We start from the raw sequence: 25,601 nt of genomic DNA on the forward strand, positions 1-25,601 counted from the left end.
ATATTCTGGATCGATGTTGAGATCTTTTGCAATCATTTTCACGGATAATCTTCGATCAGATCGTACGATTTCACGCACCCTGGTCAAGTTGACATCTGTCCGTGAGGTTGATGGTCGTCCACTGCGGTCTTCATCTTGAACATTCGTTCTCCCTTCACTAAAAATTTTATGCAACCGAAAAACTTGAGCTCTTGACATAACCTCCTCTCCAAAAGCCTTCTGAAGCTTACCATGTGGTCGTCGCGTTTTCACCCGATTTAACGCAAAAAGATATGGCATACCGTTGCGCAATATTTTGCGGGTTCATTTCTGTGACGAGAGATTTCAAACACGTGTTCACTTATTACAGCTCAACTCACGACTGAGCAGCTGCATCAATGTGCCGCTTGGACTAGAAGTAGCTTATAGACCAAGGTCAAAGATGGTTTGCCTACGCAAGCTGCAGGGTTGCCACATCTTGCAAAGAAAAATCAGTCTCATTATTTTATTGTCGCACCTCGTGTATATATATATATATATATATATAAAATATTAAAAATTCTATTGCTAAAAAATTTTCATGTTATTGTGTGAAATATAAATTCAACTAAAAAGTAATAAAACAATTAAAAAAACAAAAATGTTGTTTTTACTGGTCTATTTTTTTAACTTAAAAAAATAATAATTCATTGAAAAATTAAGAAAGTATGATAGCCTATAACTTTAATAAATACTTCTAAGCCTGATTTTTTCGATGTTAAGACAAAACGAAAGCAAAATTTGACGAATTGTTAATTTATATCATGTAGCTCGGTTGTTAATCAAAAAACTTACAATGGAACATATTAGCTCAAAAATATAAATGGGAGAGGACATTAAAAAAAAAAACTTTATAAATAATTATAGCCAGTAATAAATTTAAATAAAACAAGTAACATTATAGTTTACTGAAAATGATATAAAATTTATTTTAAAAATAAAGCAATAACAGTTACATACTTAAAACATTACACTTAACAACAAAGTAATCTATAATCACAGGAAATTGCTTTATGAAACGAATACTTTTTATCGTAATATCAATGTAAGTTTCCGATCGGTTAAAACGATCTAGCTCACTTCAAGTCCCGAATCTACGTCCACCTCCAAGTGCGGTCTTTCATAATAATCAAAACAAAGTTTTAATTAAATCGTTTTAATAAGCTTAACATGAAGCTATTCCTTATTAAGAATTTTGATGCTTTGGAATGTTAAATTTTTACTACTGTAGTTCCATTATTCTATTCAAGCAAGTTTTAATAATTACAATTAATTATTTTACCGAATTAATCTTTGCATAATATTTTTTTTTTACTAATGTGTGCGTTGCATATGTTCAACTAGTGATCAATAAGCAACCCCCCTCCCACAAGATCCAAAGATATGAGGATGATAAATATGACATACAAATGAAGTGTAGTCTTGTACACTCAGACCGACTATTCCTGTGACGTTGGTTACTCTAGTCTAGTATTAGTATAGACGGTAGTCTAGTATTGAAATCCGTATAAAAGCGACTAACATTTACTATGATTTGAACAGGTGTCTGAAAAGTACCAGTCCATAGGGGAAATTCTAATATTTTGTATTTTTGTTCGGTTACAGGTAATGATACTGTCGCAAAAGGAACTGTGGAAATCATCCTGATGTTTGGCCGTGAAAGTTATTCACGATGTGAATAACTTTCACGATTATTAAAAAAATCATATTACATTTAAAATAAACAAGATCTATGAAGTACGACTTGTAAGAATAAATCATACCACCAAGATGTATATATATATATACATATATATGTGTGTGTGTGTGTGTGTGTTTGTGTAAAAATTACAAACATTTTATAATATAATGTATATAATATTACATTTAAATTAAACAAGATCTATGAAGAACGACATAAGAATAAATCATACCACCAAGATGTATATATATATAGTGTGTGTGTGTATAATACAGGGTCCGGAAAATAAATCTGACGATTTTATAGTAATTGTTATGTTGACACACTGTCAATGAGAAGGCGGGAGTGTTGTATATCGGCAGGTCTATTCATGCTATTTCAGTAGCCAGTATGTCGTGGTCGGGTGAACAACTAACGTTTTTGATTGAAGCCTATTTTAAAAATAATGACTCGGTTATTGCAACACAGCGTTTATTTTGCAGACATTTCAATTTAAATCGACACGCGTCTGTTCCTAGTAGGAACACGATATTGTTGTGGATGAAGAATTTTAGGAACACATCGCTGCTTTAAAAATTGCTTTCATTTTTACAGGACGTCACAGGACGAAAACGGACTGTGAAAAATACCTGAAAACATTAACGCTGTAAGGTTAGCTGTTACGCGGTCTGCATGACGTTCAGCAGCGGGACATGCTGCTGCGCTAGCTAGCCATTTCTGATCGAAGTGTACGACGAATTCTTCACGCCGACCTGAAATTCCATCCGTATATGATGTTAGTGCAGCAACTTAATGCAAATGATTGGGCGTCTCGCAAAGCAGCTTGCGAGGTCATCCTCGAAAATGTCCACCAGGATACCATTATTCTTTTAAGTGACGAGGCACATTTTCATCTGTCAGGATTTGTGAATAAACAAAATTACCGTTGTTGGGCTTCGCATAATCTACGGCAAATTCTTGAAAAACCACATCTGAGTCAATATCTTATAGTGTGATGTGCGGTTTCAAAGTTCGGAATAACTGGCCCATATTTTTTTGAGGAGTTAAATCGCAGAGTAACAGTAACATCTCATCGATACGTAAACATGTTGAATGAATTTCTGCGACCGAAACTGAATGACTTTCAAGGACATGAAATTTGGTTTCAACAGGATTGTGCCACAGCCCATACGGCGAGAATCGCAATGGATGTTCTGCGAGAAACCTTTCCTGGACGTTTGATTTCCCGATTTGGCGACATTCCTTGGCCAGCGCCTTCCTGATCTGTTTGTGGAGTTTTTCTGTTGCGGGTATCTCAAAAATAAAGTCTTCAGTAGTTGACCACAGTCAATTGCAGAACTCAAGAAAGCCATTCAACGAGAAATTGAAGCAGTTCAATTGCTGCTTCAAGCAGCAAGTGAAGCAGTTCAAGTGATGATTGAGCGAGCAATGTCAAATTTTAGAATGAGGTTAAGTGAGTGTGTGAGGAGTAATGGAAAACATTTGGACGACATAATATTCAAATAAAAAAAATCTATGTAAGTAATTCACTATGAATTGCAAAAACTGATGTTTAATTTGATATATTAAATGTTTTAATAGTACGAAACACAGTTTAATTATTATCCCTAAAAAATCGTCAGGTTTGCATGCCGTACCCTGTGGTCCGGCATGTAAACCAACCAAACATTCATTTTTATATATATGATTATACAGATCATATATATAAAAATGAATGTTTGTTTGTTACGTATTCTTCCTGTACCATTCACTGCGATGAAACTTTGGTGAGTTGTGAGCACGCCCGCCAAGGTTTCGAACTAGTTTGGATCCGCTAGGTGGCTCTGGGGACGAAATATTTCGAAAAATTGTATTTATAGTTCGATTTGACTCAAATTCAGAATATGTGTTAGTTTACAAGAAAAGAATACATATGCAAAAAATTGACCTGCTAGATGGCGCTGGTGTTGAGATATTTGGAAAAAGTGCATTTATGGTCCGATTTGGCTCATATTCAGAATATAAGAATATATATTAGTCACGTGAAAAAAAAGAATAATTTTTGCAAAACTATACCCGGTACGGTGGTGCCGGTGTCGAGATATTTACGAAACAAATATACAAACAGAATTTCTTCTAAATATATAAATGGAAATGTTCGTATGTGTATTCGCTATAGACTAAAAAACTACTGGACCGATTTTTACGCGGGTTTTTGCAAAATGGTCCGTGTTGTCCGGAGAAGGTTTAAAGCTACTGAAATCCTCGATCTGATCAGTAGAAAGAAAGTTATGGGTATTTTGATCCGACTACTGTCTTTAGAGAGTAGTTTGAATTAAATCCGTTAGGTAGTGATGTTTGTACAACTGGATTTATTTACATTCTAGCTTTTATAAAGTGAAAGGTTAAACTTTGCGAAGTTTCGTAATGTTTCGTTTTTTTAATGTTTTATACATTTTCAACTGTATTCATTTAATCTATATATATATATATATATATATACTCAAATCTAGCAATAGCGAAGCACTGCCGGGTCTGGTAGTACATATATATATATATATATATATATACATATAAGCTAATTCAATACGGAAACAAGCAATTGAAAGTATACTAAGGAGTACATTGCAATTGTATTACTGTTCCAATTGGCAATCATATTAAGTATGACGAGAGGTTATTATAAAACTTAAAAAGGATTTTCCAGTGTTATAACTATGTAATAGATGCACAGATTTTTATCCTGTCACATTCCAAGAAGAATAATTTAAACAAATTTTGAAAATTATTTTACAAACGTTTTATTTTTATAATAGTAGTTCGAAAACGACTGAATTTTGTTATTTAATACAAATACTGGTGATTTATTAATTAATTTTTTATATGAAACCCATTTCGGTTAATTTTAATATCCTTTTATACAAGAAGATAATAACAGTCGTACAGTTTGTTTCTATCAACAAGATATCACCGGTACTTTGTAAGTTAACATAAAGCAGATCGGACGCCGACAAACTGTCTGCAGCAGCTGCTTAAACTACTATAATTTCAACGACCGTTACAAGTACGAACTACGAAAGTAGCGTTTCTGAAATTTAATTCAATTTCCTACAATAATTTTCGTTCCACATGTTTACAATTATTTACAAAGGTTTTGTTGTAAATTAGCAATAAAATTTATATTTAATTGATCGTGGATATTTTACACATATATCTTAATTAATTATCTGAATTAAATATATGCAGATTTTATATTTATATGATCAGTATACACAAGTTTATTCTACAAATAAGAGCGAATTGTAAGTAAAAAATTTTCATTATTAAAAATTTTTAATTACTTAACCTAATTTTGTAAATAATAATCAACAGCAAACACTGAGCCGACATTGATATGTATTTGTCGAGAAGTAATTAACTATGAGCTTCAGAATATTGCCCGACTTTGCCAATATTCCATTTAGACAAAGCGTGAACCCTTTAAATTTATCATCTCTCGAGAATAGCTCATCATCATTTTACCAAGACTGCTTTATAGACATCTAAAAAAAAAATTCATTTTTTAAATCCGAAAAAGTCAATTGACAATTCCTTTTCTATTTTATCATCTACTGTAAATGATGATGATATTACACAAGGAATGCTTTTTTAATGTGTTCTTTAAAAGTTCTTCGTAATCGTTCCAAGACCTTTCTCATCATTTTCGTAGATTTGTTTCCTTCACCCAGTTAACGCCGTATACAGCGACCTGTAGTTTACAGTCTGTATCACGTTATTAAACTACAAAACCCGTACCGCTGTCCAAACCTCACAGTTGTTGGCAACGCCGATCGTCGTAAACGTTTTAAAAAATTACAACTCGCAATAAAAGATCGTACGGATGGCGCGCAAGTGGGTAAACTGTACACCAAACGAGTATTTTATTGTGGCATATCAGGAACCATGCCCGTTAAAATAAAGATAATATTCATCTGTACGAACCTCACAAAAACTTGTTTGCGACACACTGTTAACAAAACTAAAGGGAAAATAAGATCACAAGAACATCATTACTTACTTTCAAAGAAAACAACTCTGATTAGGATTTATTGCACTTAGGTACTACATTACGAAGCAAATGAATTGATGTTCTATTCATTAGTGTATAAAACAGAGATAATTCAGTATAAATTGTAGAAGCAACAGTTTCATTGTGTGATTAGTAGTGATTAGTTATAACTGGTAGGGCTACATTACTGATTCTCGAGATCATTCGGTCATCACTTCTGACCATTTTGAGCAAGCTTGCTGAATGAAACCACCAATTATGGAAGGGGATATATACATTGAATTGATTTAGTTAGATGTCTTCTGGCAGCTATTGGTAACTGTGTTCTAATCAGTAACAAATACCGCCACGGAAAAATAAGATTTAACAACTAGGTTTGCGAATATCCTCTACTTCAACTACAACGCTTCAAGAAATATTCTGAAGATCAAATTATTATTATATATGAAGATCATATTATTCATTCTCTCAAAATACAAAAGACGATGCTTTGATGTTGATTTATATGGAATAAGGAGGGCAAAATGGAATTGATATATAGACCGGCTGTGTTGGAAACTGTAAGAATGTTGCTGAATCAACGTATCAGAGTTGAATATGGCGGAGCAAGATTATTTTATGGGTCATCTTTTTTGAAAGTTAGATATTCACAATTTTCTTCAAAATGAATACCAAAGATGTCATCATAAAAATAAACCCGGTGATTCTGATTGTCATTTTTCAAATACGTCATGGCAAGATTATCAAATATTTTAGTACATACCAAAAAAAAGTATCATGATACCCAAAAAAGTATCAGAAATCTAGTTTACAAGGGGGATTTTTTACTTGTAAGCCAAAAATAACGGATTATAAATGAACTGTCGAACAAAAATTGACGAATTTATTTTTATATCATAAAATAAAACTACTACGCAAAGATATACTAGTAGGCAACGTGCAGAATTTTCAGTAGTAAAACAGGATTAATTGACGCCAGAAATTAATGAAATTAAACGTTTTCAAAATTACTGAAATGTAAGAGGAAAAAATTAACATAAAAAAAATATTTTGAATATATAAAATAAAACTGATAAAACTTCTAAATTATTTTTTTAAAAAATCAAATGGTAGCAGAGATATAATAGGAAAATATCAAAGTAGGGTAAATTTAGCCCTAAACAATAATAGCTCTTCGCAAGCAAGATAGGTAAAAACATACGGACTTATCACAGTATCGTTTTACACAACAGTACATTGTATGGTAAGCAGAAATGGTGCCAAAATAAAATAGGACACAACAAAAATACACAGCTACCTCATATATATATACGAACGCGTATTCGCCTGCATTACGACAATAGCAATATAAATAAATTTAGCTTTCAAATCAGGATTGTTTTGTGTACAATTTAATATGTACCAACAATAACGATTATTCTCGATCACAAATAAAATATATTATTAAACTGTGTCTTAAAATACGGAAATAATTTGAAAATAGAAAAATCATAAATACGTTTAATGTCTCTTATATTAAGCATCTAAGAATAAAGAAAAATTTAACAATTACCAAGAAATTACTTATAAAAAAAAGACTCCTTAAGTATAAAAAAATAATAATTAAACTTGCGGAGAAAGATAACATCAGAACAAAATTACTGTTAGAAAATAAACTTGTCAAAGACATGCTAAAACTACCAGGATATCTTCTCCATTATGTATTACCAGAATTAATAAATAGCTTTGATTTAATATTAAAAAAAACCCGAATAAGGAAAAACCAAACGTTTAATCGGTCTTTATTAAATTATGACTATCTTTCCTTTTAAAATTAACATTGCTAATCGTCGATGAAACATTATTAACCGGAGAGAAATCGATCATAACCCGGGTTAATATACCTCCATGATCATATTCTGATTAAAGAATATTGTGAGTTAGGTTCATGGCCGGAGGTAAAAAAAACCCTGATATTCTTAAAACAGTAACAGTGTTATAAAGATAATAATAATTACACAATCACATATTACACAGACACACACATCACAATGAAACCGATAATGCGTATAATAATGGTAAATTATAACAAATATAATTAACAATTAACGAAATAATTATATAAGCGTTACAATGAACTTATTTTTTAATGTATAAACATTTATAAAAACCCTAAAAGTAAAATAATTATTTAAACATTGATCATTAAAATTAGTTTTTTTATGATATTAAAAAAAATTAAAATTAATAAAAGTCATTGCCAAGGTCGAAAAATACGAAATTTTGTTTAATTACTGATAAAAAAAAATTTATCAATTTTTTAATCAACAATTGTATGAACTAAATAAAACATCGAGATATATATTTGTATAAACAACGTAACTATTAACAAAAATTAATGCAAAATAAAAAAAATTATATTTAAAAAATATAATTTCCAAGATTACCGACGAATATTATATTATATTCGCGGCACCAAATATATCCCAAGGAAACTTTTAAGGTCCTAACACTGTGTACAACAAAACGGAATAGTAGTAAACAAAATGTTAATAATAGTAGCAGAAACCTATTTGTTGTTATTTATGAAAAAAATTGCAATCTATAATTGTACTACTACTTCATAATACAATTTGTAAACATACAAATATCGTTAAGCTCATAAATAACTATCAGTCGCTATTTACAAAACTATGTAAATATACGTATCTAAAAAGTAAATAATATATTTTTCAATAGTTTTAAAGAAATAACAAATGGAAGAAGCTGTCAATTTCAATTGTACATCTTATTAAGTGGGATGAGCAATGGAGTAATCAACCAATTCAAACGACGTGTTTTTCAAAACCCCCTCTGGAAGGCTCCCTCGCTGTTTCAATCGAAATTTCCGAAAGATATCCGCCTAATTTTTTATGAGAAACAGAATCAGGTCTTACAACCCGGAGGGCGAATAATTTGGATTCCCCGAACTGAATCGGTAGATTACCCGGCACTTACCAACGATTAAACCGAATTCAACTATCGATTTTTTTATTTCGTAGAAGTTACTTCGATAATCCGATTTTAGATGTTCTATTCTTAGTGAAAGAATTTTGAATGAAAAAAATAAATTAAATACATTGTCTACATAAATTATTTGAGGTTATTTATTTTATATTTATTTTTTTAATGTGGCTTAAAATTAGATTACATGAAATAGGAGCAACGTAAATTAATAATATATAGATCGGTTTTGTAGATTTTTTTATTGGAAGATTAAAACCAAAATTAGTTGGAAAAAACTTACGGTAAAGAAATATGTACTCCCGCATTACATACAATTTCAGTTCACGCTTGACAACTGAATTACATCGTTCCTCTGCATTTTTTTTATTTTTTATCGAAAAGCAAGTTTTGCTATTTGGTTTCTTTCGAACGGTTTTTGTCCATATACGCAGGGTGTTTTTAGGCCAATCCAAATCTTAAATAAAAATTTTTAAATAAAACTAATACCACAAAAAATAAATTGATAAAACCAACTTAAAAAAATTGTAGTCAAAATTAAAACGTTTTTTCTTCAATTCTTCTTTAAATTTCTACTCTTTGGAAGTCGGAGCCAAATTAAAGGTACGTAAATTTTGGTAGTAGTAATGAGTCAAAAGTCGAAATTAAAAGAAATATGGCTTATTTTAGTTTTTACTGTACTTAATTTTTATGGAACCTATTTACGTATCTATAAATATTTATTTTACTTATTTTTGAAATATATTTATTATATATTTTATTTATATTATTTATAACGGGAAAAAAGAATACCATAAGATTACTTATGTATTCGCTCAGACAGGAATTCTTTAAACCGTAAATAATTTTATCAAGTTTCCTAAGTTCGAATTAGCTTAAAATAATTTTTTTTAAATGTCGTGTAGTCAATTTCACTTAAAGGTTATAGGAAAAAGGTTTATAACAACAAAAAAAAAAACATGAAAGTTCAATTTTTTTTGTTAATATTTGTATATTTTTTTTTAAAAACAAGACATTTTTTTGTTCCTTTTCTTTCACCACCAGTTTAAATACTTTATTTAATAATTTACCGTGATTCAATTTAAATTACGTCATATCAACGATTTATTAATAAAAATAAATAAATGAACTCTATACAATATACGTATGGAAAAAAGTTGCAACTGTATTATCTATTAAAATCACATCTGGTCGAAAAGAAATCCAATCGATTCGGTGTCACTTTTACCCTATAATAATAAATACATGAGTGTACATTGTCCCAGGAGGTATTGACCAAACTTAAAGGATTGATTCAGAAATAAAACCGTTTATGCGGACAAATGTTCTATCTCGCTTTATTTTTCATCAGTCGCCATTTTTCATCAGTTTTTTTATGTTTTTTTCAATAAAAATTTATATTTTAAAAGCAGACTGATGAGATGTTTTGATGAAATTTTACGTACGTGAGCCCAACAAAATCTTCAACAAAAAAACGTAAATTTAAAATTTTTGCTTTGGAAATTTTCAAAATGGAAGCGATAAAAATTTTGTAATCATTAATAGCTCCGTAAATATTAATTTTATCAAATGTTTTATTAGATAAAATGTTAGACTTTTATTGTGAAAAAAATGACACCTCATTTGTTAAAATCGGTATTTCACTATCAACAGAAATTTTCATTTTCAATTCAATTAGTAAAGGAAGTGAAAACAGGCATAGAATTAAACTAATTTTGCGATCCTTTATAACAACCACCTCAGCTGTGCATCAACCGATTTGAACAAATAAGATGTAGTCATTTTCATCACAATTAAAGACTTATAACAGTTTTCTTAATAAAACATAATTCGATAAAATTTATTTACAAGTTATTAATGATTAAAAAATTTAGATTGCCTCCATTTTGAAATTTTTAAGAGATCAAGACATTAGGCCGAATAAAACATTTTTTTTTTTCATTTTTAAGTCCAGAATCAAATCAGCTCCTTAAGCTGAGGCGACACTTGTCGGGAGACAGTAAAAAAAAAATGTAATAGTAATAACATGATATTTTAATTGTAATTTCACATTACATAAAATGAAATTAAAATAATAAAATGTAAAACGTACATAATAATTCATACTATTTAAAAAAAAAAAAAAAATATATATATATATATATATGTATTTGAAATGTTTCTAACAATTACTGTATTAATAATACATGTTTTATCAATATTTTAATCAAATAAACATGTTCTGGTATTTTTTCCTATTTATTTGCGATTTTTTATTTTTAAATTAGTTTCACAGGTACTTCAATCTTTTCAGTAAAACCAGTATAACAAGAATATTACGATGTAGAATTTAGTAAATAATTTGTATTGTATAAACACTACTACTAGCTAAAACAGTAATTAATATAATTAAGGTATATTATTATTATTATTGTTAAAAAAAACTTGCTTTAAAAATAAAGTACAAAAATAAAAATATTTCAAAAATACAAATATAGTATGACCTTACATAAGACAAGATAAAAAAACTTTTTTTAAATCATAAGATAAAAACGGGAGACTGTGAAAAGTTACCAACAAAATCGCTAAAATTTACCATAACATTATCATGGTATTACGGATTAAAATAATATATTAAAATACTACAGATAAAAAAGAAAAGTTACAACAGTATTTTTAAAATTATAAACAAAACGTTTTTCATATTATCCTCCGGAATTTTTAAAAATGTGCAGATAGTCAACCACAAACGTAAATTCAATAAAAAATATAAATTAAAAATTTTTTTACAAGTAAATTTATTCAAAACAATGTGATAAAAAATACCATTCGATAATGAAATATTTTTCCAGTCCCTAAAATTTATTTATTTTAATAATAACTAATAAAAAATAGGATAACCTTCAAAATATAACATTTAAAAAATTAAATTACACTAAAAATTTAAACTAAAGCGTACTTCCCTTCCACACAGTTATATCACACTTCTATGAAATAAAAGAAATAATAATTTTTTTTTAAAGGAAAAATAATTCTCAATTTGTTTAATCGAAATATTTGCAACGCTGAAATCAAACAGAAAAAGTATGTTTTGCGGAAAAATTAGTCTTTAGCGGAAAGAATGAGAACAAAATGAACGAGTACATAATTTTTTAAATTACGTATCAAAAATTGTTTCAAACAAAAGTTTCAGGTAATGTTTAGAGGACTAACGACCACTTTAAACAGATTCGGTACAGTGCCTATTAAGGGAGGTATGATACTTTTTTGTCTTCGAAACCACACTTGTTCAACCCCATAGGCCAATGATTGGTGATATAAAAAAAATTTACCCAGATAAATTTTAGGATCTTATCCAAAGAATAGTAGGAACTTTAAACGAATTTGATATTTTACTTAATAAGAAAGTACCGAAAAAGCCCCCCCCCCCTCATTACAACCCCCATGGTCCGATTTTGGCCGTTAAGGAACTCGACCGAGATTTTGGGACAAGTGAATCTTAAGAAACAATTTTAAAGTGACTGGCGCAAAATTACGGCAGTTATCGTGTCCACAAGAAAGTGAAAAAAAAAAATAAATAAATATATATATATATATATAGCTCAAAAGTTTATATATATTTATAAACTTTTGAGCTGTCGTTGGTTTTGGGGTCTGGGTAATGTGAAACGCGAAGGTATGTTGAAATTTTCCAGAAGTCGAATCATGGTACCCATTACAATAGGTAGCTTTCTTATGAAATCTAACCTAAAAGTTATAGGATTTAATATGCAAAATTATTTTAAGGTAGCTAAATTATCCGGCGTTATACTTTATGAATAACTATTGATTTACCCAGAAGGGAACCCCCTAAATCGACATTCATAAAATAAAACCTCTGAAATCTTTTGCTAAAAATCTTCCTCGGACATTAAATCACATTAAAAAAATGACCTATATTTACTAAAAGAACAAATGTTTGTTCTATATTATTTTCTGAGAATATTTTTTACAATTCTATTTAATTTAATTGTAGTTTTAAAACATTGTTTTTTTGTTTTTTTTTATTAAAATACAACTTTAATAAATAAAGCATGAAAACTTTTAATAATAAGGATAAACCTTTGTTTTATTTTTTTTTGTTAATTTTAAAAGCATCAATGAAGAAAGATACCTCAAACTACATTTTATATTTATTCCTGGAAATGTTTTGCTGGAATCCGCACTCAGTGAATAAATAAACAGAAATTATCCAGTCGGAAAGCGGTGGAACTATAGCTCAAAAAGTTTGCAATTTCAAGTGCTTTTATTTTTTCCTTTATATTATTTAATTTATTTAAATAGAGAAGCCCCCTAACGTAAAATAATTTCAACATATGAATTTCATTTCTCCATTACGTTGTACGTTAATTCGTTGTACTATCAATCACAGTGTTTCTTTTAGCTGTACCGCAAATACCTAATTAATATATACGTATACTTATGTAGTATATACTTATTTGTATTTATATACATATATTTTTTCCAATAGTTTGTTTATAATCGTATCAACGATAATAGTCATTTGCGATATAAATAAAACTACATCATCATAAATAATTAAACAATAAACACAGAACGTTGGAAACAAACTAGAAAATGATTAACAAATGGCTAATAAATACTGGAACATCACCACTAGACTATTTTCATTGCGCACACAGTATTCCCTAAAAGATCTCACGTAAGAAAAACCAGTAAATTAGAGTTTAGAACACTTGAGTTATAAGCGGGACCAGTCAGAGTAGCTTTCCTTGAAAGTAAAGATGTTCACTTTTTTAGCCAGTCCCTATAATGAATATAGAATACAAAAATCTCTTGAAATGCTGAATATTACCTGCATTTCGAAGGACCTGGCCTGTTGATATGTATACCAAAGTAACCTCCTCTAAATGAATAATACAACGGGGAAATCACTTAATTTCTTACTTTCCTTAGTACGCCTGGAATGTTACGCTTGTTGTTCTTAAAAATTGTAGTCATATTTTTAGTGTTTTGTCATTCATATTTGGTCGACTACGACCGTTACAAAAACAGCATATAAAAAGTTTGTTAAAACGTGTTCAGATGTTCTTCTGAGATACCTTACTTATTACTTTCTTCTGTTTAGCTTCCGGGAATTACCGTTCAGGTATAACTTCAGAGGATGATATGAATGAGAGTAAATCAAGTATAGTCTTGTACAGTCTCTATTCGACCATACCTGAGATGTGTGGTTAATTGAAACCCAACCACCAAAGAACACCTGTATCCACGTTCTAGTATTCAAATCCGTATAAAAATAACTGACTTTAGTAGGACTTGAACGCTGGGCTCTCGACTTCCAAATCAGCTGATTTGGGAAGACGCGTTCACCACTAGACCAACCCGGTGGGTACTTCTGAGATATCTGAATAAACTTAAGTACGCGTTAGAAGTTTATGTATAAAAAGAACCTTCTTTTTTCCTCTTTTCCCCGAGTATAAAATTTCAACATTCCATGAATTCATTTAAAGATTAAACAAAAAGTGTTAAGAATATTTAAGAACAGTTAGTTAGTTAAAATAATTTCCAGTGGTCGGTTTCAATATAGCAACTATAAACAAAAATTGCTGTTTCAGTCAGTAATGTAGCAGCGTTATTTCGCACAGAATAATTTTTTTTTTTTTTAAACCGTAGTCAGATAATTTCAACATTTTAATTAACAATGTGATGGAATGAGGTTAGTGAAGGAAGAAAGAATTTCCCACTCCAACATATTTGAATCTCGATCGTTTCTTACAAAAACGTACAATAACTTCACCTAAACACAGAATGTAGCTCGGTCCTATCTGTCTGAACAACTGTTTCACTGCCTAGCAAATTTTTTTCATGTCGCATATTACATATAATCAATTGCAATCGGAATTTGTTAACGACCTATTCGTGCCAATATTATTAAAATATTTATCCACCTTGTCTATGTTCACCTTTTTACTCAAAATTTAGTAAAAATTAGGTTAAAAAACTCCACCACCTAACTTCAAAAAAAAAAGTATAAATTCATTAAGTAGTATGCAAAAACTGTACATGTATGGTATATATATATATATATATATATATATATATATATATATACCAAGAACGTGTATATGTAACAAGAACGGTATAACGGACCTGAAACAGATTGCTACCAATTAAGAAGAAAGTAGTAGAAAATATAATAATGGAGGATTCCAGAAAGGGGCCAAAAGAAACCCTTTTAGTAAAAGTACTAGATCCGTTTAACAATCGTCTTTTGTAATACTGCCCACTAACACACCTAAACAGATGTAGTTCCGTGAGAAGAGTTACCGGACCAGGTTATGAATGCATGGGAATGAAAGGGCTCGGTCGATCGTTCTCACGCTCAACTGGGGTCTGGTTCTGCAGGTGAAGAGGTTAGGAGTATAAATACTCCGGGAAGATCAGTTGACAATCAGTCTAATCGAGATATTATGATGTCAGTCTGCGAGAGTGCTACGATAGAGGAGTTATCACGCGATTTTGGCGTCCGACGCGATTAAGTTGACGTCACAAGTAATTCCAGTACACGAAAACAAGAAATGGATCGGTGAGACTATAAGTAAAAGAGATAATGTACTAAATTTCATTCATAAACTGTTAGGGTAGTTTGATTTGTAAACAAACAGCAAAGGTATTTGCCGCAAAAGAACTTTAAACTTGTCTTATCTATTGTACTATTGTTGTTAATACATGACTAGTAGTTAAAAAGTGTTAAGACTAGCAGTCATGCTTATGTCTTTTGTCAATGAGACTGACTCTGCTTTTCATTATTTATCTACCTGTGAATAAATCCTGATGATTAGTTTAAATTCTATTTTGTATGTAATCACTGTCTGTTATTATTATTATTATTATTATTACTATTATTATTCTGATATTGATTACTATTTTTATTAGTTGTTTTATTATTGTCGTTTGTTATTCTTGTCATTTTTTATTATTGATTTATCTCATTTTACTTACGTTTTTAAAGTAATAAATTGTAATTATATAAACAATTTCAATTGTCAATCTCTCAGTACCCTGATCGAGCCGCGAACACGCGACATATATATGTAGTTATAAACATGGAAATTTGTAGTCGAATAAAATCAAATTAACATAAAAAATTGGTTATTTACATAATTAAATATATTCAGTCTGTTTCCTCAGAACATTGAATAGAAATGTTGATTGTCAATATTGATTTCTTGATGGAGAGAAAAGCCAACAACTATTAACTCCAGCATATCCGTTTTATTCCGGCTGGAATCCTGTCACGCATGATGAATGATAATTAAATGAATTTTTGTAGCGTATGAAAAAATGCCAAATCTGACTGGGACAGGAACCCAGAACCTCCGAATAAAAAGCAGAGACGTCACAAGCAAAAAAAAATAAAACGGGCAAAGAAAGATTAAATTTTATTTTGCATCTTTTAAGTGTTGCCTTTAATGTAATTTAAAATACGAATTCCAACGATCAGATTGAAAAATTAAATCTACATTCAGAAAGTAAGTGGAGAAGCCCTCATTGACTCAATCACCACTAATTTTTAGAACAGAAGAATGAGAGTCATAAAATCCTTACAAAATTAAAAATATATATATTATGGTTCCATCATGCGAAAAAAAATTTTTTAAAGGCAAATATAACACAAGTATAGTTCTTTTTTGGACAGTAATGTTTAATACAATAAAAAGAATGTTATATAAGAAAAGAAGAATATTTTTTTTAATTACCTCCAAAATTTAAACCTGTATAGCGCGGTTCGCTCCACACATAATTTGATTAAATTTGTAAAACTATTTAAAAGTTTAATTTCTAGTGAAATATGTAAGCAAGTATAAATTCATCGTTAGTATGATAATAAGAAATTAAACAAACATGTTTTCCACTAAAAGTTGCATAGCTACATTCCACTTTTACGCAATACATTACTGTTTCCTCGAAATGACGTAATATTAAAAAATACAACTTATTTACTTAATGTTTTTACATAAATAATAAAATATAATTACAAGAATGGGGTTTTTTTAAAAATAATACTAGAAATTCCGCGAAGTGACCTCGGGTATGCCTCTACATAATAATACAGTAATACAACCTTTTTTCTTTTTTATTTACAGGTTTTCCTTATAAATAATAAAAGGAAATACAAAATCAAAAAATAAACAAGAGTATAAGAAGCAGAAATATTTTTATTTTTATCTTTTTAGTGTTGTAACTAAACAACACCGTTAAACAAAACAAATGCTTTTTGGATGTAGACTAAATATAATGCGATTAATTTTCAAACGAAATATAAATTAACAGAGAAAAAGGAAATTACAAAAATGTAATACAACAGTTTGGGTTGCAATTTTTGTGTTTATGATTGTTTTAAACCGTGTTATATCATGAATATTATATCATTAACTAAATCGGAACATATAAACGAGATATACAGGTCTGCGAAAATTGTATTCGTTTAATATTCTAAATTTGCTATGTGAAATTGTTTACGTTTTTCATAATATAAATTCTGATTCACAGTCGGCTACAAAATGATTTCTCATAAATCAATTAGTCTTGAAAAAATGTAGTTTATTCTCAACATTCAAAGCTATTTGAATTTCCTATTAAAGCATATTACGTCGAAAAGATTAAAAATGAAACGAAAGATTTTTATTTAAAATAAAATTTATCGGCAATAATATGTACGATTACACGTGATCTGTGATAATCAGAGTTGGATTGGTATTTCGCACGCTGTTGAGCTATGTGGCCACATTAAAAAGCATCGGATACAAATAATATTTATAATCCGCTTGTTGTACTGTCTGAGAAGTGAAAAAGATTGTTATCCGCATGTCCTAATGGATAACAATAATACCAGATGATCGGTTTATGTAACTTTTGCATACAACGAACGACACTGTGGAAGGATCGTTAGTTAGTTGTGCATTTTAGAGGGTTGTCGTTCTTTATGTGTGCACACACCCCGACTATTGTTAAACCGAGGGGTAGCATCTGATAATGCTGTTTACTAAGGTTTGCACACAGTGTACGCACCTGTTACCTTTTCAATTCGATTAGTAAAGTTATTTTTTAATAATAAATGCGGTATCTCATCTCCAGAATTCAGGATCCCTGAAAAGTATAAAACAGAAAAATTTCCTAACGCAAAACAAGGGATACAATTTGTTTTCCAAACTGTGAACGCCTCTGACTGCAAACATAAGGGATTAGCTGAAGAGGATTATTAATAAACTTTTATTTTTACGAGAAGGAATCCAGTTACCAAACAAGCCAATTTGGTAATACAAGTATTGATAGATGTACCCTTTATATTCAGAGGTAATAAATCATCAGGAAAATCCCGTAAAGGTTAGAGCTAAGGAAAACATACCCCTTTTAATAGCGGATATTTCAACTACTCGTATGACATTCAAAAGATTTCCAGAAATTTTGTGCAGTTTTGTTGATTCAAGGCCACAGAGAGCTCGTACGTTGTCCAGACAGAAGTATACTTGCAACTTTGCAGTTAGATCGCCAGACCAGGATATGTTAATTAGAACCAGACAACGGACTGACAGCAGAGAAACAATCGAGAAGCGGAAACACTGCATGTACGCAAGACTAAGGCTTCCGATACGTTTCGAGCAACTTATGGTAAACGTCTTCGAACGTTTAAAGCTTAAGTAAATTGTTCATCAATTAGCAACTTCAAGTTGTCTTATTAATATTAAAAATTTTTATTTTTTTTCGTATCTTTTTTTGTATATATTTTTTTTCGTTCAGGTATCTTATCTTTCGATAACCGTTACCAGGAAAGACCTTTATTAGTTGCACATTCAGCGTTAATTGTCGACAAATTTGGTCTTAGAACCAGAATTGTTAATCTCGCACGGATATCTCGTTTATTTTGTTCATTTATTTTATCGCGTACTGGACAATTTGGTGACCGCAATAATAATTAAGTATGTTCGCAATCTGAGAGAATTTTAAAAATAAAATTCAGGGCTAACGAGGCTCCAGATGATGTACAGCGTGTCAAATAATTGTACAACGATTTTTTGAAAACTACTAAAAAAATTCTCTATATTAAAACAAAGGTATAATAACTGGTTCCTAAGCAACTGTTTCTACAAACAAACTACTTAGAATTGTACGTACGTAAGCGGTCCTGTATGTAATTATTACGACCTGAAGGCAAAACACACAATTAAATAATATTCAACACATTCGGTTCTTAAAAAGTAAAACATACAGATTCATACGTTCTATCGTAGATTTTTCTCGAGTTGTATATATTATCGACCCAAGATCCGTATAATCTTCACGATACTGCGGATAGTTATATAAAGCCTAGAGCAGTAGTGGAATATGTTATAGAATCTTCCATACAAAACGCAACAGACCGATCAGAGTTTCACAAAATATACTTAACTACACAAACACCTATGTAATTTACTTTCAGTAAAACATATTCTCCAACAAACAGCATTTGGATAGTGGACTCATCCGGTAGTCATGGCGATGCGATCAGTATTTTTTTGCATATTTAAGGAAAGGTACGCGTTTTCAACCTTGAGGTGTATTTGAGCACGGCTCTACGATTACAGTGCAAGATTTTTTCTCCATAAGCATCCGGAAATGCGAGTACCAAAGAGATGCCGACAATGAGATTAATGCTTATTTTATAAGGCAGATAAATTCCATCATCAAGAAAAAAAAAATTCTTATTGGTCATTTAGTAATATCAAGGACCGACTGAATGGCGTATCACGAACGGAACAGTCAGGTATCGACTAACTACGATACGGCGAGATTAGTGTGCCAAAGAATTATTAAATTTCCGACCGTATTGAATTGAAATTACACAACAGCTTCTTATGTTTGAAAAAGGAAAATACTACTGCAGCATATTTACATAATTAATTAACATATAATTATTGGTTCCACCGTTCCAGACGTGAGGTTTTCTTCATTAATTATATTTTACATATGAACTGCATAATTCCAATTAGATAAATACAGGAATAAAACAACAGGATGTGGAGTGACCAAAATTTTTTAAACATACAACGGAATACCGTAGCACCTAAAAAAATAGTTTGTTTATTCTTTAAATGGAACACCCAATACTTCTTCCTTTAAATTAGTTTCTACTTTTAATTTAATTCTAGCTTTCATCTATTATCTGAATTTTATAAATACAGAGCGCAAAGATTTTTAAAATCTATCCTAAGTATATTACTAAAGATAGTAATACGGCATACTGAATACGAATATTATATGATTTATGTGTTATGATGTCTAGAGGGTTTCGTTAAATAAGCTCCGGCAACAAAAACGTACCAAAAATACAGATATTAAACTCCGAATAAAATAACAAAATTTTACATTGACTTGAACACGAGTCATCATCCATACGGCTGATTTTCGATGATGCTGGCAGAATACAAAAACGAAAACGTAAAAGTTAGTAAAAGTTATTAAATTTATTACAAAGTTGGAGAAGTTCTGATATCGAATAGGTACTGGTGTCTGCTACTATAATCCCTAAAATAAACGAAAAATTAAATAAAGGAAGCAAATTAGCTAGAATTAAGGTAGGCACTTCAGTTTAATATTTTAACGGTTTAAAACCAAATCAAAGTATTTCTACTTCCAGAGATTTTTGTAAAAAAAACTAAAATATATAAATAAAGTCTTCTGCTTAACAAAATTTACATTTCGTTGAAAATATTCAATAAATACAAACATCTAACATCTTTAAAATGTAAACATCAAGCAACAAAAAAATCTCTCATTCGTATTAGAGGCTGAATTTTGAATTTTTTTATGTTATAAATGCAGATATAATTTGATTCTTTCAAAACAAAACATTGCGTTTTTTTAAGTGAAACGACAAAAACGGCCGCATTATAAACAGGTACACAAAAAAAGACGTTAAAAAAATGTTTAATATGAACAATGTTTATAAAAAATAACATAATAGAGCACATGCAAGACACGCACTAATAGTCGACCGCAAACCCTAATGATTTGATGCTGATCAACGATCTAGGTCAGACGGCGGCGAAGTTCCGTTGAACTGCACGTGGAAAACCGTTTTATAGAAACAATTCCTAGAAGAAAAACTAACTTCAATAAAACCAACTGACGTTTCAACATTAATTATGAATTTCTAACAGAGGAAAAAAAAAGCATAATAAACACTTAATACAATAACAGATTACCTTCAGGAATTTATTCTTTCTTTTTTTACAACTGTAATAAATGATTGAAACTGGGGAATGTTTATAAAATTACACAGAGTTTAAATTTTCACTTATGCGCACTTATAATTCTTAAACAAACATTTACTATAGTTTCATTAAATAGATTTTTGGTTTTCAAAATAAACGTTTTATTTACTTGTTAAGTAACAACAGTTTAACATAATTTTTTCGATAAAAACATTGTAATATGATGTAATTCTTGCAGATCAAAGAAAATAAGAGCCATTCATTAATACGATCTAAAAGATTCTGAATTTAAGTCGCGGTTATGCTAGGCATTTTTCACATGTTACAAATTACATCAAGTTTCCGTTTAAATGTTGTCAAAGTTTCCGAATCGTTAAAAATGAAGCGTTGAGATGCGAGTTATTCAAAAACGACTCATTCATCTGAGAGATTTTTAAAATTGTATATATATATATATATATATATAAATATTTATTTATATAGCCTATGACACTACCGGTAACGTAAGGATTCCAACGCGGGGTCATACATACAAATAGGTTCAGCCGTTGAGCTGTTACGATGGAACAAACATACATGCATACGTACACCCTAAATACATTACACTCCTTTTTTTGCAGTCGTGTAAAAACTACTAAAAAGGGTTTGATAAACACAGTATTCAGAAGTAAACAAATAAACTGCAGTTACTACACGAACTATAATTGGGAGTCGGTGCATATTCATCTACATTATAAATACAATAATAACTCAAAAATACCCGAATAACCTTTTATGTAAAATCAGATAAAAATTAAAATAAAGGATTGAACATAAATTATTTTTTCATAAATGGATAAATCAAGGGATACCGTGGAAAACCTTGAATAGAAAAGAATCACAAAATCGATAATTAATTATAAAATAAAAAATGTGATTAAAGAACATAATAATTATTTTAAATATAATGACATGAAATAATGTTACGGTAAGTACATGACGGCATTAAACATAAAGAATAACTACAAAATAATTTGAAATTCAGAAGGCGTTAATGAAAATTATTTAAGCCCATATTAATGAACAAATTGAACGGAACGCAGAAAACTCAAGATTTAAAAAAAATTGTTTAATTAATATTAATAACGGGGATACCGGTGTTCTTTGGTGAGTGGGGTTCAATTAACCCATACGTCTCAGAAATGGTCGGCCTGACTTCAAGATTACACATTTACCGGTACATTTACACTTACATGCCAGACTGCATACAAATGCTTTGGCATCTCCGCAGAGTACTGTTGTAATCATGTCGCAGTGCTGTGTTGCACTGTAATATGGTATTACATAAAATAAATATTATTTAAAAATTTATATATTGTTTCTCTAAAAGAAAATCTTTTAATGGAATTTTAAATAAATTAATAGAAGTATTTATTTTAAATGGTTCGGTAATCTCTTGAAAAAGGAATGAAAGCATAATAAAACCGTTTTTCGCAAGGCGAAGTATTGTGCAGTGTTAATAAAAATAGTTTGATAGGGGGTGTGTTGTTATTAGACACTTATTTTTTTTAGCAGACTGGACACTGAGAAACATTAACATTAGGATAAGTTAAAATTTTTAATTTTCGAAATAACGGTCACTTTACTCATACTTAAGCTCGTCAAACAATTATTGTTATTATTATTTATTATTTTTTTTTTTTTAATGTTTGACGGTCAGTGTATGACCCGGTCAGATCAAACGATGGTTTGATCTTAAAAACTCGTTCTGACTTTTTGTGGGATCCCAAAAGATGAAATGAATCTGTTCATCCGATAACGCGCGAAATTCTAAAACGAAATTATATTCACGTATTACTAACACGGTTTGTTCTAAATCCTCTCACAATAAAAGTAAACAGTCAACATTAATCAGAATTAACAAACTGTATTTACAACTATAAGAAAATTTACTATTTACAGCATTTTAAACAAGAAAAATATTGCAGTTTCCTTTAATTCCATAAAACGACACAAACTTTTATAAAATATACAAATAAATTTGACTTTAAATGACAAGTAAGCACATCAGAGAGGCTTATTAGAAATTATGATGTTTCATTCATGAATTTTACAACACGTCATTTTCTAAATGAACCTATTTTTAGACCGAAGTTAATGTACTATTTCTCTCTATGAGCTGGCATTTATTAACAGGATAATGACTATAAAAGTGACCCCGACTAGAAAAAGAAAGCGAAAATATCACTTGGAATTTCATTATCAATCTGAACATCATTTAAATTTCATATATGCCCTACTTTTAAGGGATATTCCATTTCAGAAGCGATCCTAAAAGTAAATACAAACGTTGACTTTTTTCTCGGAGAAATGTCTCATCAAACTTTTTTAAGCTTTTTAAAATTAATTTTTCTTTTAGGTCTTCGAGGCTTAAAATAAATACGGTTTTAGTTGGATATTCTTCATGACGTCAGTCTTATAATAGGATGCCGGCACCGCACACTCTTAAAAGCTTAACTACACTAGCCTTAATAGAAACGTTCATAATACAGTTTAGTGGCTATATAAATTCTCGCGTTATTATAACCACTCTATTAGCGGTCGTGTAAGTTTACATCTAATTGAACAGTTACTCCATTTTTACCGACTGTACTAGATATCTCTTATCTTCAGAAAGTTTTTTTTTCTTTTTGGGATGATTAATTCACACCATATAAGCTTAAAGCATGTGTATGGGGCTTTGACGTGGAAGTTTTGTAGCGCAAGAAAAATGCCATATCTGATCGGGGACCCCTGGATGAAAGGCTGAGAAGCTACCACTCAGCCACGGAGATCGGAAATTATTAATTATACATTAATTGAATAATTTATTTATAGTAATAAATATTTGTGAATTTCAATAATCATTCTGAAAAAATACGAAACCGGCCGACTATTGTTAACCATTTCTTCTTTTAACATTATGAGAGACCATAACCGGTCAACTATAGTTGATAATTATTATTTAGCACATTCTACTAGTAAACTCCTTCATTTTTATTAATAGTATAAAAAGGTTTTTATCATAAAAAAGAATAAAACGTCGTCTCAGAGATTCATACCTGGGACTTACCAGATGAAATACCGAGATGGTACCAATCCGCTACAGAGGTCATCAAATTTACTGGATTTATTTATTTAATTTTTTTAGTGGTGGGGAAGGCGAAAAATCTTTTGCGTTATCATCGCCCGGAACACATAATACAATATTAAAAAAAAAAAAAAACATATTGCCATAATTATTAAATAGTCGAATACAGATGCACGGCCTTAAGAAACAACAAGATACGATAGCATCCTCAAATTATTTCCTAGAATATCTTGGTTGTTAGCTCCTAATTTAAATTTATGACACAATGCCACATAAGACACATAGTCTACAAGGATGTGGTGTATCTTTACTTGGCAGTCGCAGCGAACACAAACGGGTGTGCATCGGTCTGACTCATTAGGTGTCCATGAGTAAGGTTTGTGTGCTCTATTCGCAAACGGCAACAACCTCCTCTCGGCTAGATTTATTTGCCAAAATATGGAGAATTGATTAAGACGGTGAACTTCATCGGTCACAAATTGATGGTTCAACAACATTTGAAACATTTTAAAGAGAACAACGTAAAAAAAAAAAATTAGTAAGCCGTAGAACAAACACATAATTCGAAGATAGGTGAGCGTTGTCTTTAAGGAAGGAGTGTAAACTGTAAACCTGTTTCTTAGATGGTTTTTAGTAGAGCCTAACGCAAATCACTGAGTAAAGTTTGTCTCGTTACACAGTTCCTCTGTGTATAGTTCGTCCCTCTCTCATTATCCAATCCTCTTTCCTTCATTCTAAATAATTTCCTACGGTTAGCTTTCTGCCGGTTTTACCTAGATATTCAATTGTATGCCTATTAAATTATAAATACACATTTTTAAAAGTACATAAAATTTTATTTCACTACTGAAATGTTTTTCTCATATTTTTTTTATTGTTAATACTGAATTATTATTTATTGTAATTATTATTTATTGATTGTTGGAGCCGTATCTCGGTTGCTGTGTACTTATTATTGATATGAAATTAGTGGCTGTCTCCTCTGACTATCCAATGAGTCTTTTTATTTCCTATTCGATGGCTGTACAGAAAGTTTAAAGTCCACTTACAACTAAAGGGATAGCAAAAAATAAAACCAAATCTCATAAAAATGAAAGATATAAAGAAAGGATAGTGGCAAAAACCACTTCCAATAAACCGGCCCACCAAAAACTAGAAAAGTTGGGTACACTTTTCTTGTATCAACTTAAATTTAACACTGCCTAATAGGATAAAATTTACGGTATATAGAATAAAACTTATTCTGAGCGTGATAGAAATTAAAAATAATAATGCTAATGAAGAAATTATACAAAACAGAAGTTATGTTATTTTAGTGGCGTTTTAAGTACAGAGACTAAGCTACACTAAATAATCTGGCATTAACGGCATTAAGCGCTACGAAAGTTACGTGACCAGGATAAATTATCTGAAATCATTCATAAAAAGGGAAATATTTGTTAAGTTAATTTCTTTTTCATCGGTTTTTTTAAAAATATTTTATTTTGAACGAATGTTTCTTATCATCAAATGGTTTCTTACACAAACAGTGAAATTTTAAATTCTGTG

The 25,601-nt window shown here is 30.1% G+C and overlaps 1 protein-coding gene across 1 annotated transcript in view; it reads right to left on the reverse strand.

The window, feature by feature from the left end:
* Window positions 1-25,601, reverse strand: part of Dip-C (dipeptidase C) — a 602,611-nt gene that overhangs the window by 258,060 nt on the left and 318,950 nt on the right. The gene's annotated exons all lie outside the window — the stretch shown is intronic.

This window comes from Lycorma delicatula, chromosome 3 (genome assembly GCF_047948215.1).
Source record: "Lycorma delicatula isolate Av1 chromosome 3, ASM4794821v1, whole genome shotgun sequence".
NCBI lineage: Eukaryota > Metazoa > Arthropoda > Insecta > Hemiptera > Fulgoridae > Lycorma > Lycorma delicatula.